The sequence below is a fragment of the Ovis canadensis genome, chromosome 8, assembly GCF_042477335.2.
Source record: "Ovis canadensis isolate MfBH-ARS-UI-01 breed Bighorn chromosome 8, ARS-UI_OviCan_v2, whole genome shotgun sequence".
Lineage (NCBI taxonomy): Eukaryota > Metazoa > Chordata > Mammalia > Artiodactyla > Bovidae > Ovis > Ovis canadensis.
This window is the reverse complement of record NC_091252.1, coordinates 68633001-68647534: the sequence shown is the minus strand read 5'-3', so window position 1 is coordinate 68647534 and position 14534 is coordinate 68633001.

Here is a 14534-nt window from a genome sequence, read left to right as displayed (position 1 = left end):
AAATAGCTTAATTCAGCATGAAGGGAAAACAGGTTTTCTACATGTCTTGTCATAGTGAAAGACATGCTGCTTCACTGAGCCTATTGACTTTGTTAAATCCAGCTGAAATGAAGAAAGATGAACCTGCAGGCTTATATGCAGGCAGTTTCTTTATTTCTCATGTGATAGTATTTTTAAAAACACAGATTCCTAAAAGAGGAGAAAATGGTTTTATCTTCACTGATTGTGGGTGCCAATCTTGTTAAGTATAATTTCTCGCTAAGAAATAACAAGCTGCTCAGATCTTATGGTGTTGCTGAAGAGGTCTGGGAGCCAGAGGACTGAGCAGTTTCTTCCCTCCCTTGCTGTCTTGTTGCTCAATAAATATTTGAGTGCTTAATTTGGCATTTATTTTGTGTCAGGCTGCTACATGCCTGAGCACAGAGGCTATTAGAGTGAACCAAAAGAATGTGGCCCCTGCCTTTAAGGAGCTTACGTTTAGCACTTGATGTTAGGGGGAAGACGGTGGGTGGGAGAGGGAAGAGGTAAGGGAATGGGAATGGATTTGTCATTCTTTGGACCACCTATACTCAGGGACCACTCTTTCTTGAGGACTGGCTTCCTGTGTTTTGTGTTCCTTCATTACCAAGTATCTGAATTTCATTCATTTTTCTTAGTTAACAGACTACTAGAAAAGTGTCTGTAGAGTAACTACTAGTTTGAAAATTGATCTGTATGTATTGTGTCTAGTAAAAGAAGCTTCCATCTTTTGATGGCAGCATCTGAATTTAAAGCTAGTGCATCCTGATAGTCAGGACTGACATTTATAGGGGTTCTGCAAAATTATTGCTCCCAATATTGGAAAGGAAGGAAAATAAAAAGGATTTTGGAATCTATATTTCTTCAGAATACATTCAAAGCCAATGCATTATGCATGCTCCTTGTAAAATTTCCCTTAAAATATTTTTAATTTAACCCTGCCATATCCCTTGACATTTTTGGCTGGAGGGAGGGTGGGAGGGGAATGGGAACAAAGAACAGCCTCAGTGGCTCAAGTTTAACCCATTTTCTTCTAAATTAAACACAGTTTCAATTTGTCAGTTTTAATCCTTTGTCTTGGCAATCCTTTGGTTAACAGTAAAATCATGAATGTTGGACAAGACTTGGCAACTGAACAACAAAATTATGAAATTTTATTTTTCTCCAAATCTAATTTTAAATGCAGAAATAGAGCTAAATAACTGACACACTAAATAGATTTTTATAGACCCTGTTGCTTCTGGCAGGTTTTTAAGAGGTTGGTCACTTAATTACTCAGAGTGGGATTCCTGTAGGTTTTGTGTAGTGATGGCATTCCTGCTTAAAATGTGAGTGGTAGAAGGCAAAACCAGATTTCCTGTGCAGTCGTTACATGCACAACACCCTTACTTGTTTTAGAGGGAATCTGCTAGAACTCAACTGAGTCTTTAAATAAACTTGAAAGGGCATTAATTCCCACTTTGGCAAACCCAAAGTACAAATTTTTAAGTGTTTACTGTAAGTACTGTTAGACAGTAGTTACTGACTCCAATATCTCTTAGAATTGGTGGAAACTTAGAAATGCAGTATTTAGCCTCAACAAAGATTTACTGATACTAGTTTCAGTTTCTAGTGCCTTCTGGAAGTTCCGTGTCAATGTTGAATGGTACATCTGAAATACTGAAATCAGACCAGGATAAAAGGAACCAAATTTACATCTTCAGAAACTAGAGATTTAGCCCAAGAGTAAGGGTAACTTGCATAGCTGAAGACCTAATCATGAAAAGCTTTCATGAGTAGCTAACTGAAAAGTAAGGCGTAACTGTAGAAAGGACAGACAAGGAGATAGAAAATATGCATGACAGGTGATGAGACCCGAAGGATTAAAGGAGAAGATCTAATATGTGTCTAATCAGAGTCTGAAAGGTAGAGAATAGAAAAACATGAAAGAGATGATTGCTGAGAAATTGCCAGAATTAGTAAAAAACATGACTCCTCAAATACAAGAAAAAAAAATGTATATCAAACAGGATAAGTAAAAGGAAACCAATGTAGTTTCCTTACAAGGAAGCTTAAGAACAACAAAGACAAAGCGATCGTAAAAGCAGCCAGAATAAATAAATGTCACATACAAAGGAATGATAAATTGACAGCCAACTTTTCAGTGCCAAAAACTGAAGCCAAAAGACAGTAGAATAACATCTTCCAGGTACAAAGTGAAAATAACTGTCAATCTAAAATGAATGCCCAATGAAATTATCTTTCAAGAACAAGGGTAAAACAAAGACAGTTTTGTTTTTTTTTAAAAAGGAGAATTTATGACCAATAAATATTCATTTAAAGAATAAGGATGAATTTAGGGGAAAATGAAGAAAGGTCTGAGATGCAGGAAGGAGTGATGTACTAAGAAGGAAAATATTAAAGAATGTTTCTATGACCTCTAATTAGGGAAATTTTTCTTAGAAACCAATTTTTGTTTGAAACCTCTTTGTAAATAGCACTGTTAACTGTTTAAGAAATCCCCAAGACCAGTCACCTAAACAGTGTCTAGTTAAAAAAATCTCAGTCCTCTACTCAGTGTATGGCATCCCTATCTTAGCATCCCTTCCCTAGGAAAAAGACCATAGTGTCCAATGGAACTAAAAAAATTTTTCCCAACCAATCTAAAGCAGGTTTTCCTTAACTCTTAAGAGAGAAAGAATGATTTCTAACACATATGTTATATTTATCAGTTTTTCATTGAGTCATACTGAAAGTAGAAATTACATTGTTGGTATGCCTTAGTTGCCTACCCAGAATCCATGCAACTCTTGCCCATTCTGAATGGTCTCAGACTTTCCTTTGGAATATTCTTTTTCCTCTGTTGGGTAGCAGCCACATGCTTTGGATGGAATTGACTCCAACCTGACTTCAGAGGTGGTGGGCACTACTTTAGATAAATTGGTCAGCCTGTCCCATTCTTTTTGCCTTGGCAGTTGGTTCAAGGATGAGCAGAAACACAATCCAAACAAGCAGCTCCAGGATTACTCTCCTGCAAACTGTAATCATATCTGGGCAACTTGTGGGCTCTGGTGCACCAGACGTGAAGTTGGACAGCGACACAACATTTTAATACTATGAGGGATGACATAGCTTCAAGAAAAAGACATGAAGTTGGGTAGAATCATTCATTTATTTATTCAGTAAGAATTTGCTGAATGCTTAATAAATACTGGGCTCTAAGAAAAAGCAAAATCTTAATTAGCAAATTCTGGCACTGGGGACAATGAAATGGTTCATAGCTTCCACAGTTCATTAGAAACATCTCTTAAAACTTCATCCTTGTATCTAGGAAGACTTTCGCTTTTCCAATCAGGAATTTTAGTTCCAGAAGGAAAGAAAAAAAAAAAGACAATGAAAATGTTGTATGAAAGGTTTCTTTCAAACTTTCCTCAATCAACAGTTTTTACCCCAGTCATGATGCTGAGAGACTTCAGAAACACAAGTGACTCTGTGTTCAGACCAAGTACTTTGGCTTCAGGAAGATGAATGATCGGACCTACTCACCATATGATTATAAGGGTCAGGTAGTTTAAAAAGAAATTACAATCTGAATTGAACCAAAGATGAACAGTGTTGCTATTGAGTTTCAAATCCCAGCTAATAAGCATAACCTTGTAAAGAGAGGTTAGTGTTTGGGAAACTGCATGTTCTTGCAGAAAGGCAAAGCTTTTGCAATATAAATAGTTGTGAGTGTACTAGCTTTCATCTTTGATGCCGTAACCCTCTGTGTTTAGAGTTTTGTTTGTTTGTTTTTTTAAATCCGGGGCCTGGAATGAGAATTTTAGAAGCTCCAGATACTAAAAAGACTGTGATGGCAACCCCAGATGTAATTTTTTTTAATTTATTTTTTTAAAAGATCATAAAGCTCACCTAAATACTGAAATTAAAATGGCTTTTTCTAGATTTCCTTACTTTGAAATGCTGCCTAAGTTCATCACATTTAAACTTTGCTAGTAATTTCTGGTTCATCTGCTTTTTTAGCATCTTAAGCACTTACTTAGCCTGTTGGGTAATAATTCAGCATCAATTGCATTATAAATGTCATAATTTTCTGTACTTTAAAAAATATAGACAAAGGGGAAGAGTTATTTCAGGGAGGGATTTGATCACTCACGGCAAACAATATGCTTTGATTTGGGGTACTCCGTTGTTTTAGATGCTAAGTTGTATCTGACTATTTTGCAACTCCATGGACTGCTGCCTGGCTCCCCTGTCCATGGGATTCCCCAGGCAAGAATACTAGAGTGCCATTTACTTCTCCAGGGGATCTTCCCCACCCAGGGATTGAACCTGGGTCTCCTGCATTGCAGGCAGATTCTTAACCACTGAGCCATCAGGGAAGCCCTTGGGGGTACTCTAGACTTGACTTTTTTCCTAAATAGTTCTAGTAATAAACAAACTTTAATCCCCAGTATATCACACACTGACAAAACAAAAATCCTACTTTTTCTTTTTTCTTAAGATAAAGCAGGTCTTATTTTGGTGCTGTGCAAAGTTTGGTTTAAATTAAACACGGTTGGAGGAGACACTTAGGTGTGTAAGGGTCACTGAGATGAATGGGTCAGGCTTTTTGCTGATTTGCTTTTCTAGGACTTGGTGGTAACGTATCTCAGAGAACTACGGTAAGGTTAGCCAGTAATTTTTAACTAAAAAATGCTCAAAGGTCTACTTTTTCTTAATTCCCCAAAGCTATTTATGATTTGTAAAGTAGTATGTTTTAACCTTTTATTAAAAAGAACATTGTATTAAGAGAACATGAAGAGACCAAATCTCCCATTTAATAATTTCAATATGACATTTGTGTTCTTTTTTTCTTTTTTTTCATCTAAAAGCCTCCTCAAGCTCTATGAAAGAGAGCAAAGAGATATTGATTCCTTCTTTGGGGGGAGGGGGGTGAATCATTCACTGGAAAACATTCGTCATATCAGGATCTTAAAGCAAGAATCAATATTGCCCTCAAAGCTTACTATAAATGAGTAGTAATCAAGACAATGAGATATTGGCACAAGAAGGAACATATAGATCAGTGGAAGAAACTTGAGAGTCCTCATATAAATGATTACATCTGTGGTTAATTGATTTAGTTAAACTGCATCAAAATTAAAAACACTTCTTTCTTTCGCATCTGTCCCTGTATGGTTAGTCCTTGCTAAGTCACAGCCCAAATGGGAACCAGGCTACAGTGTGTGTTGGACAGACTAGTGCCAGGTGGGTGGGCCTTCTTTAAGAACAAGAACACAAATTGTTCTTGTGTATTCATAATTGAACAAATTGCGAATACAAAAATAAGCTATGAAAGTATTTAGAATGAGAAAATGAATCACAGAAATACTATTTTTAAAACAGACGAATAGTACCAATACCACAGAATTTTTTTAAAAGATGATAATATGTCTAACAGTCCTGTAACAATTTTCTTCCTACATTTTTGGGCTGCATACACTGTATCTCTTCATATGAAAGTTTTTTGCAATGTTTTCTCTAGAAAAAATGGAAATTCAGTCTTTCATCTCTCATGATTAATGGAGATTGAGTGATCAGAAAGCTTTCTTGCAATTTCTTCATTCATTATTGGTAATGCCTCATCAGAATTTCTTTCTCAAGCAGCGGTCAGGAAAATGATAAGAAAACACCAGCCTGTTGATGTCACTGGGTATGGATCCTGATAACCTCCTGCCACAGTGGATGGTCCACTTTGATTAGGTCTTTTCTGCTCCCTCTTCTGAGTGGGTGGTACCCAAGGTGATCAACAGAAGATATTCCTGAATGCTGGTCATAGTTGCCCATAAGAAGGGAGACATCTCCTTAACCCTTCTCACAGATGTGATCTGGAGGCCTGAGGTTATATTTGGAGTCCCAGTACCCCCATCAGGTTGCAGAAGGTGACTACCAAGCTGGGCACTGCTCCCTGCTTCCTGCTCATGGCTAGCTAGGGCGACTCCTCCTCCAGTTAACCAGAGAACACGAGAGACCTTAGAACCAGTCCAATGGGAGGCCCAAACACTAAGATTCATTAACAACTTGGTAAATCTATAAATCTACCTCTGACCACAGCTGACATCTCTCTGGAGGGTGTGTTTGTACATTTCCAAACAGACACTCAAAGCGTCTCTGTCACAGCATGCTAGAAGGCAATTAGCCACATGCTTTCATTAGCATAACATCCCTACCAAAGACCTTGAAATTAGTTCAGAGTTTGAGTTTAGCTGAGTGGAGATATGCCAGTGGACAGACAGCGTCGGGTGAGAGGGACGATGAGTGTGGAAGTGAGGACAGATAGCAGGAAGGCACAAGAGAAGCCTTTGGGGAGGAATACCCAGTAGTAAACTGTCTGTCAGTTAGACTCAGTACTTGAGTGGTTTATTTTACGATTTAAACTTTAAAAAAAAAATCATCATATTAACAGATTCTACAGGCTCCAGTAGGGACGAAAAAAGAACAGAATGAATTGCCACTGGGGCTATTTTTCAACTGTGAAAACTTGTCTTTGAAAGAGCTGGACACAAGGAGAGAAAGCAGTCAGCATGGGAATCAAAAGGCATGCTGCAGGGAGTGAGGACCTCAGAGAGAAGACAGAAGAAATGGGAGCATGAATGGTGTCTCGGAATAGCAGAGACCAGGTCCTCATCTGCACAGCCGGGGACATCCCTTAGCTGAGGCAGCCAGCACCATTGAAAGTCCACGGCCCAAGAGGCGGAAAGGAAGAGCTCTTGCATCTGGAGGAGAAAGTGTACCCCCAGGAGCTCACACTGGAATCATTAGCACCTGTGTGTCTCCTAGCTTGACTGTGTATATGGGTGGAAGGGGTGGATGACTTTCCTGAAGGCTGAGTACCTGCAGGTATAAAGTGACTGATGAGTTTGCTCTGACTGCAAGCAACGCACTTTTCTGCTTCCTGGAAAATTCCAGACAGACACAAGAAGGAAAGACTGTCATTTGGTAAACTGAAGCTCTTAATCCATTTATCAAATTTAAGGTTAAAAATAACCACACATAAGATACCATTGGTAGGTCTTAAGGGAATTATTGTTGTTTTTTAGTTGCTAAGTTGTGTCCAACTCTTTGTGCAAACCCCATGGACTATAGTCCACCAGGCTCCTCTGTCCATTGGATTTAATAGGCAAGAATACTAGAGTGGGTTGCCATTTCCCTGTCCAGGGCATCTTCCTGGCCCAGAGATTGAACCCACACCTCCTGATTAGCAGGAAAATTCTTTACCACTGAGCCACCAAGGAAGCCCCTTTTTAAAGGGTGACAGATTCTGAGTGCTTTCACACTAAGAATTCTTCAAGAAGAACCATCTTTTCTGAGAGTCACCTGACTCCCTCCAGCCCGAGAAACTACCAGCCATATGGTCCTGCCTCTGCAACTGAGAGTTTCTAAAGAAGAGGTGCTACTGTTCTGCTCCCCATCAGAGTCTCCTAGAATAGGTGGCCGGGAGGAAGGTTCCTTCATTGGTCCTGTTGACCAGCCAGCAGAGGGAGTAAGAACGACAAAGTTTATACCTTCTGAATAACACTATCAGCTGAATTTTTCACTGTGGTATAACTTTAAACCAATACATAAAAATAATGATTGTGAAAGCATCTTTACTGATTTTCATGTTTATAAAGATGATTCATGTTTATTTTTAAATGATGTTAAAATATAGAAGGTAAAAGACTTACGGCTTCCAGTTATCCCTCTTTCCAATAAAAAGTGTTTAATCGTTTGGTTTACATCCTTCCAGAAAGTTTTCTGAATAGTTTGAGTCCCCATCCTCAGTAGTGTGGGGAAATCTAGCATTTCCTTCAGCGGTTTCATCAATTCCTGAGAAAGATACTAATATAGTGGTTGTTGATTCCTCTAGCTCTGGATTCTAGGCTCAACTTAATTTCACGTTGCTTTGTTGCCACCTCTTCATGCCTGCCGATAGCTCCAGCTTTTGTTTTCTTTTCTTGGCTTCAAAGCTTCAAAACTGGAGTTTCTTCCATGGACTGTGCTTTCCCCAGTGTGTTCAGCCTAGAAAGGGATTGCTTTCTCTTCTTAGCTTCAGTGAAGGATTTCTCAGGAATTCAACAGGTGCTTGTTTCAATGGAAAACTTTAGTGAGTACAATGACTCACCTTTCAGTCCAAAATACTACCTGATTAAGTCAGTTCAACAGCCTATGTGTCATGGTGGCCTGCCTTCATTTTTTTTAATATGCTTTTAAAATTTATTTTTAATTGAAGGATAATTGCTTTATAATATTGTGTTGGTTTCTACAGTACATCAACATGAATCAGCCATAGGTACAGATATGTCCCCTCCCTCTAGAACCTCCCTCCCAAGTCTCACCCCATCCCACCCCTCTAGGCTGTCACAGAACACTGGTTTGAGCTCCCTGAGTCATACAGCAAGTTCTTGCTGACTGTCTTACATATGGTAGTGTATACATTTCCAGATACTGCTTTACAGTGTGGTGGTCTCTGCCGTACATCAACGTGGATCGGTCATAATTATATATATCCCCTCCCTCTTGAACCTCTCTCCCCACCATTCCACCCCTGGCCTTCATTTTAAATCCCTTTGAGGTATGCTTTTTGGCTTCTGTAGAGGTATATGTCTGTGGGTACATTTGGCCATGCTTACAGAGATTCATTTAAATCTTTGAGCACTGATAGATTGAAAAACTTGTTTTAAGTTTATAATTTTGAGGATATTTGTTGATATTATTGCTCTTATACATATTCATGTTTAAAAATCAAACTTACATAGGATGAATGGAGTAAGCCTAACACAGAATGAATACATATTTTAGTTTCAAATAATATGCTATTCCTCTAAAGCAGAATTTCAAACATTAAATGAAGTGCTTGTTTGTTTATCCCTAGGAAAAGTAATACTCAGACTTATATGTCTTTTTTAAATTTTGCAGGCCATGTTGTTTAATACCTAATTTGACTCAGTTGATGATACATAAGAGATTTCACAGAAAAAAGTCAATTAACTAGTCCAAGAAATAATAAATCCAAATATTGGAAAGCATACTTTAAACCAATAAATGACAGAGTTAAGAGTTGTTTAAAGAAATAGAAATAATAAGACATTTTCTGTTTGCAGCCTTAGATTTTGTTTAAAATAATATTACATGGTGTTGATTACTACACCATTTGTCTCCATTTGAAGAAAGCACATGATTGAATGAGCAACTTTTGACGTTTGAAAATCAACACTGTTTACATTTGAAAAAATTCACTGTAGCTTGTTTTTAATAAATTTAAAGAGATTCACAAACACTCATATAAGCTTTATGTTCATATTACTTCCCTTCAATTATATTTTTCCTAAAGTTTAATAACTATAAACCCTCTAATCCATGTGTCCAGAGCAGTTGCCAATTATCATTATTTTACATTATACTTGAGTTCAAAACATATCCCCAATTAAAACTGGTTTAAAAACTAGGGCTTCCCTGGCTTCCCTGGTGGTGGGGTGGTAAAGAATCTGCCTGCCAGTGCAGGAGACAGATTTAATCCCTGGTCTGAAAAGATCCCACATGCCTTGGAGCAACTAAACCTGGGTGCCACAACTATGAAGCCTGTGCTCTAGCGCCTGAGACCACAACTATTGAGCCCATGCACTGCAACTAATAAAGCCTGCATGCTGCAGAGCCCATGTTCCACAGGAGAAGCTGCCACGATGAGAAGCCTCTGCATTGCATCTGGAGCGTACCCCCCGTTTGCTGCAGCTAGAGAAAAGCCCGTGCAGCAACAAAGACCCAGCACAACCAAGAATAAATAAATAAATAATTGTTTTATTTAAAAATAAGTAAAAATAAAAAGCTAACAAAAGTTGAAAGAGTTGGTAGGTTCATAATTGGGAAGCAAGTTATGAATAAAGAAACTAGGAGAATGGGAGAATGGGAATTCTAACATGTATACTATCATGTAAGAATTGAATCGCCAGTCCATGTCTGACGTAGGGTGCAGCATGCTTGGGGCTGGTGCATGGGGATGACCCAGAGAGATGTTGTGGGGAGGGAGGTGGGAGGGGGGGTCAGGTTTGGGAACGCATGTAAGAATTAAAGATTTTAAAATTAAAAAAAAATAAAAAAAATAAACAGCATATTAAAAAGCAAAAAAAAAAAAGAAACTAATTATTGTGAATTTGTGTCCAGAATATACAAAAGAAGAAACATAAAAATATTTTTAGCCAGTTAATCTATTGGCTTTCTAGTACGGAATATGATATTAAATCTTGTACACAACAGAATACATTATGGCTTTAGATGTTTTACCAGTTGACCATAGAATTAAAAAACAAAATGAAGTTGTTCAGTTAGGAATTGAGTTTTATGTTTGTATTTTTATCCTTTACTCTTTACCCCCAAAACCTTTATTGAGTGACCAATGTGTGTCAGTTGATACGTATTTCTCATTTTCAGTTTGGAGATACCAGTCGAGTGAGTATGCTTAATGAAGAAGCATTTCCAACACTCATGTTCCAGGACTCCCAGTTTAGAAGAACAGACAGAGCTAGGAGTAAGACTTATGGGGCACAAGTATGAGTAGGAGTAACAGACTATAGCCTTTGGGTCAGTAAATTAATTCCTTTCTCTTGCATTTCAAAAGATAGCCCAAGAAAAAACACGATGAGCTTCTCTCAGACTTGGAGGCAGGAGCCCAGAGACCTAAATGTTCAGATATCTCAGTGAAAAGGCTTGCAGTCTTATTTTGTCTCTGACCTTGTCTTCAGCCTTTTCCCTTTTCAGTTGCAATATTCCATTCCTTAAAGAACCTTGCTATCTCTAATTATATGCTATATAAGGTACATATATATTAAATGAGCAAGTAAAGAGAACCAACCCAAGTTCATCTTCCTCCTTCAAGTTTAGAGATTCTCTAAAGATCAACTTCTATTGAGACCTGAGTCTCTTGTCTTTTCAGTGGCCGTTAACCTTTCATTGTTGTTTAGTCACCAAGTTGTGTTCAACTCTTCATGACCCTGTGGACTGTAGCACGACAGGCTTCCCTGTCCTGGAATCTGCCCAAGTTCAGTTCAGTTCAGTCGTTTAGTCGTGTCCGACTCTTTGCAACCCCATGAATCGCAGCACGCCAGGCCTCCCTGTCCATCACCAACTCCCGGAGTTCACTCAGACTCATGTCCGTCGAGTCAGTGATGCCATCCAGCCATCTCACCCTCTGTTGTCCCCTTTTCCTCCTGCCCCCAATCCCTCCCAGCATCACAGTCGTTTCCAATGAGTCAACTCTTCGCCTGAGGTGGCCAAAGTACTGGAGCTTCAGCTTCAGCATCATTCCTTCCAAAGAAATCCCAGGGCTGATCTCCTTCAAAATGGACTGGTTAGATCTCCTTGCAGTCCAAGGGACTCTCAAGAGTCTTCCCCAACACCACAGTTCAAAAGCATCAATTCTTCGGTGCTCAGCCTTCTTCACAGTCCAACTCTCACATCCATACATGACTGCAGGAAAAACCATAGCCTTGACTAGACAGACCTTAGTCGGCAAAGTAATGTCTCTGCTTTTTAATATGCTATCTAGGTTGTCATAACTGTCCTTCCAAGGAGTAAGTGTCTTTTAATTTCATGGCTGCAATCACCATCTGCAGTGATTTGGGAGCCCCAAAAATAAAGTCTGACACTGTTTCCACTGTTTCCCCATCTATTTCCCATGAAGTGATGGGACCGGATGCCATGATCTTCATTTTCTGAATGTTGAGCTTTAAGCCAACTTTTTCACTCTCCACTTTCACTTTTATCAAGAAGCTTTTTAGTTCCTCTTCACTTTCTGCCATAAGGGTGGTGTCATCTGCATATCTGAGGTGATTGATATTTCTCCCGGCAATCTTAATTCCAGCTTGTGTTTCTTCCAGTCCAGCGTTTCTCATGATGTACTCTGCATAGAAGTTAAATAATCAGGGTGACAATATACAGCCTTGATGTACTCCTTTTCCTATTTGAAACCAGTCTGTTCTGCCGGGAGCCAGCACGAGAGATCCCATCCATGACAAGGTCATGCAGAGGAGACCTGACAGGCAAGGTGGATCAGGACACGAGGAACTCCCTGGACCTGCTCGAGCATCTACCCCAAACCAAAATCTGTCTGTCTACTGTATACTATATTATGCCTTTCACCAACTCTGCTGACATTAACAGGGGGCTATCCCTGACCACCTTTCTCTGGAGAAAATCAACTTAGAGCTCTAGTTGTTAAGTCTCTTGGGCATGAAAGGAGCATTTCAATTCAACCCCTCCTGTTAGCATTCTAGCTTTCTTGGCAGGTTTATCCAGACTCTTGCAACTACGCATATGATTGTTCACAAACCATGACATGGGTAGCCTAAATACTCTAAAAATATAGAGCCCTTCGAGGGGTGAAAAAGTTTCATTAAAATAATACTGGTGAAGAGTTTCATTGTTGACCCAATGCTTGCTGCCAAGTTCCCATATCCTTTATCCATTGTGTGCCTGGGAATGCATTAGTTAATATAGTTGGAATGTAAGAAAAACAAGTAGTAGCCTTGGTATTAACCACATCAGACCTTTGAGCTAATAAGTTCTTTTTTGTAACCCACTGCACCTTTGTTCCATGAGAATGTAACTCTGTTTAGTACTGTGTGAGGCTGACACAGATTAGAGGTATAAAGAAAAAACACTTCAAGGGAAAACAAGTTTTCTGGTTGATCAACCTTTATCAAAAAAGGGTCATAAAATGTCAACAGGCCTCCAAGGCCAGAAGATAATGTACACAACATAAGACCCTTATTTATGGGAAGGGTATGCAGAAAAAATCCTGGTTTCGATAAGGGCAAAACTGCTGGAATGTTTGAGCTGACTTTGCATGACTTTGCATCACTTTGCATCTTTCATTTTCCTCTATCTACAAGTCAGGGTATAAAAGCTTCTTTTGAAAATAAAGTTACGGGCCTCGCTCACCAAAGCTTGGTCTCCCCATATCATTCTTTCGTTCACCAACACCGTTTATCCTGAGGTTATCCCTGGACTCTGCTGAGGCTGGACCCTAGCATTGTTCCATGTCCAGTTCTAACTGTTGCTTCCTGACCTGCATTCAGATTTCTCAAGAGGCAGGTCAGGTGGTCTGGTATTCCCATCTCTTGAAGAATTTTCCACAGTTTATTATGATTCACACAGTCAGAGGCTTTGGCATAGTCTATAAAGCAGAAATAGATATTTTTCTGGAACTCTCTTGCTTTTTCCATGATCCAGCATATGTTGGCAATTTGATCTCTGGTTCCTCTGCCTTTTCTAAAACCAGCTTGAACATCTGGAAATTCACAGTTCACGTATTGCTGAAGCCTGGCTTGGAGAATTTTGAGCATTACTTTACTAGCATGTGAGATGAGTGCAATTGTGCCGTAGTTTGAGTGTTCTTTGGCATTGCCTTTCTTTGTGATTGGAATGAAAACTGACCTTTCCCAGTCCTGTAGCCATGGCTGAGTTTTCCAAATTTGCTGGTATATTGAGTGCAGCACTTTCACAGCATCATCTTTCAGGATTTGAAACAGCTCAACTGGAATTCCATCACCTTCACTAGCTTTATTCGTAGTGATGCTTTCTAAGGCACACTTGACTTCACATGCCAGGATGCCTGGCTCTAGGTGCGTGATCACACCATCATGATTATCTTGGTCTTGAAGCTCTTTTTTGTACAGTTCTTCTGTGTATTCTTGCCACCTCTTCTTAATATCTTCTGCTTCTGTTAGGTCCAGACCATTTCTGTCCTTTATCGAGCCCATCTTTGCATGAAATGTTCCCTTTGTATCTCTAATTTTCTTGAAGAGATCTCTAGTCTTTCCCATTCTGTTCTTTTCCTCCATTTCTTTGCATTGATCGCTGAAGAAGGCTTTCTTATCTCTTCTTGCTATTCTTTGGAACTCTGCATTCAGATGCCTATATCTTTCCTTTTCTCCTTTGTTTTTCACCTCTCTTCTTTTCACAGCTATTTGTAAGCCCTCCCCAGACAGCCATTTTGCTTTTTTGCATTTCTTTTCCATGGGGATGGTCTTGATCCCTGTCTTCTGTACAATGTCACTAACCTCATAAGTTCACTTCCATTGAATCGGTGATTCCAACCAACCATCCTCCTTCTGCTTTCAATCTTTCCCAGCATCAGGGTCTTTTCTAATGAGTCAGCTGTTTGCATCAGGTGGCCAAAGTACTGGAGCTTCTGTTTCAGCATCAGTCCTTCCAAAGATAATCAAGATTGATATACTTTAAGATTGACTGGTTTGATCTCCTTGCTTTCCAAGGGACTCTCAAGAGTCTTCTCCAGCACCACAGTTTGAAAACATCAATTCTTCGGTACTCTGCCTTCTTCATGGTCCAACTCTCACAACTGTACGTGACTACTTGAAAGACCATAGCCTTGACTAGATGGGCCTTTGTCAGCAAAGTGATATCTTTCCTTGGAAATAATTGTCTTCTAATTTCATGGCTGAAGTCACTCTCCACAGTGATTTTAGAGCCCAAGAAGAGGAAATCTGACTGCTTCCATC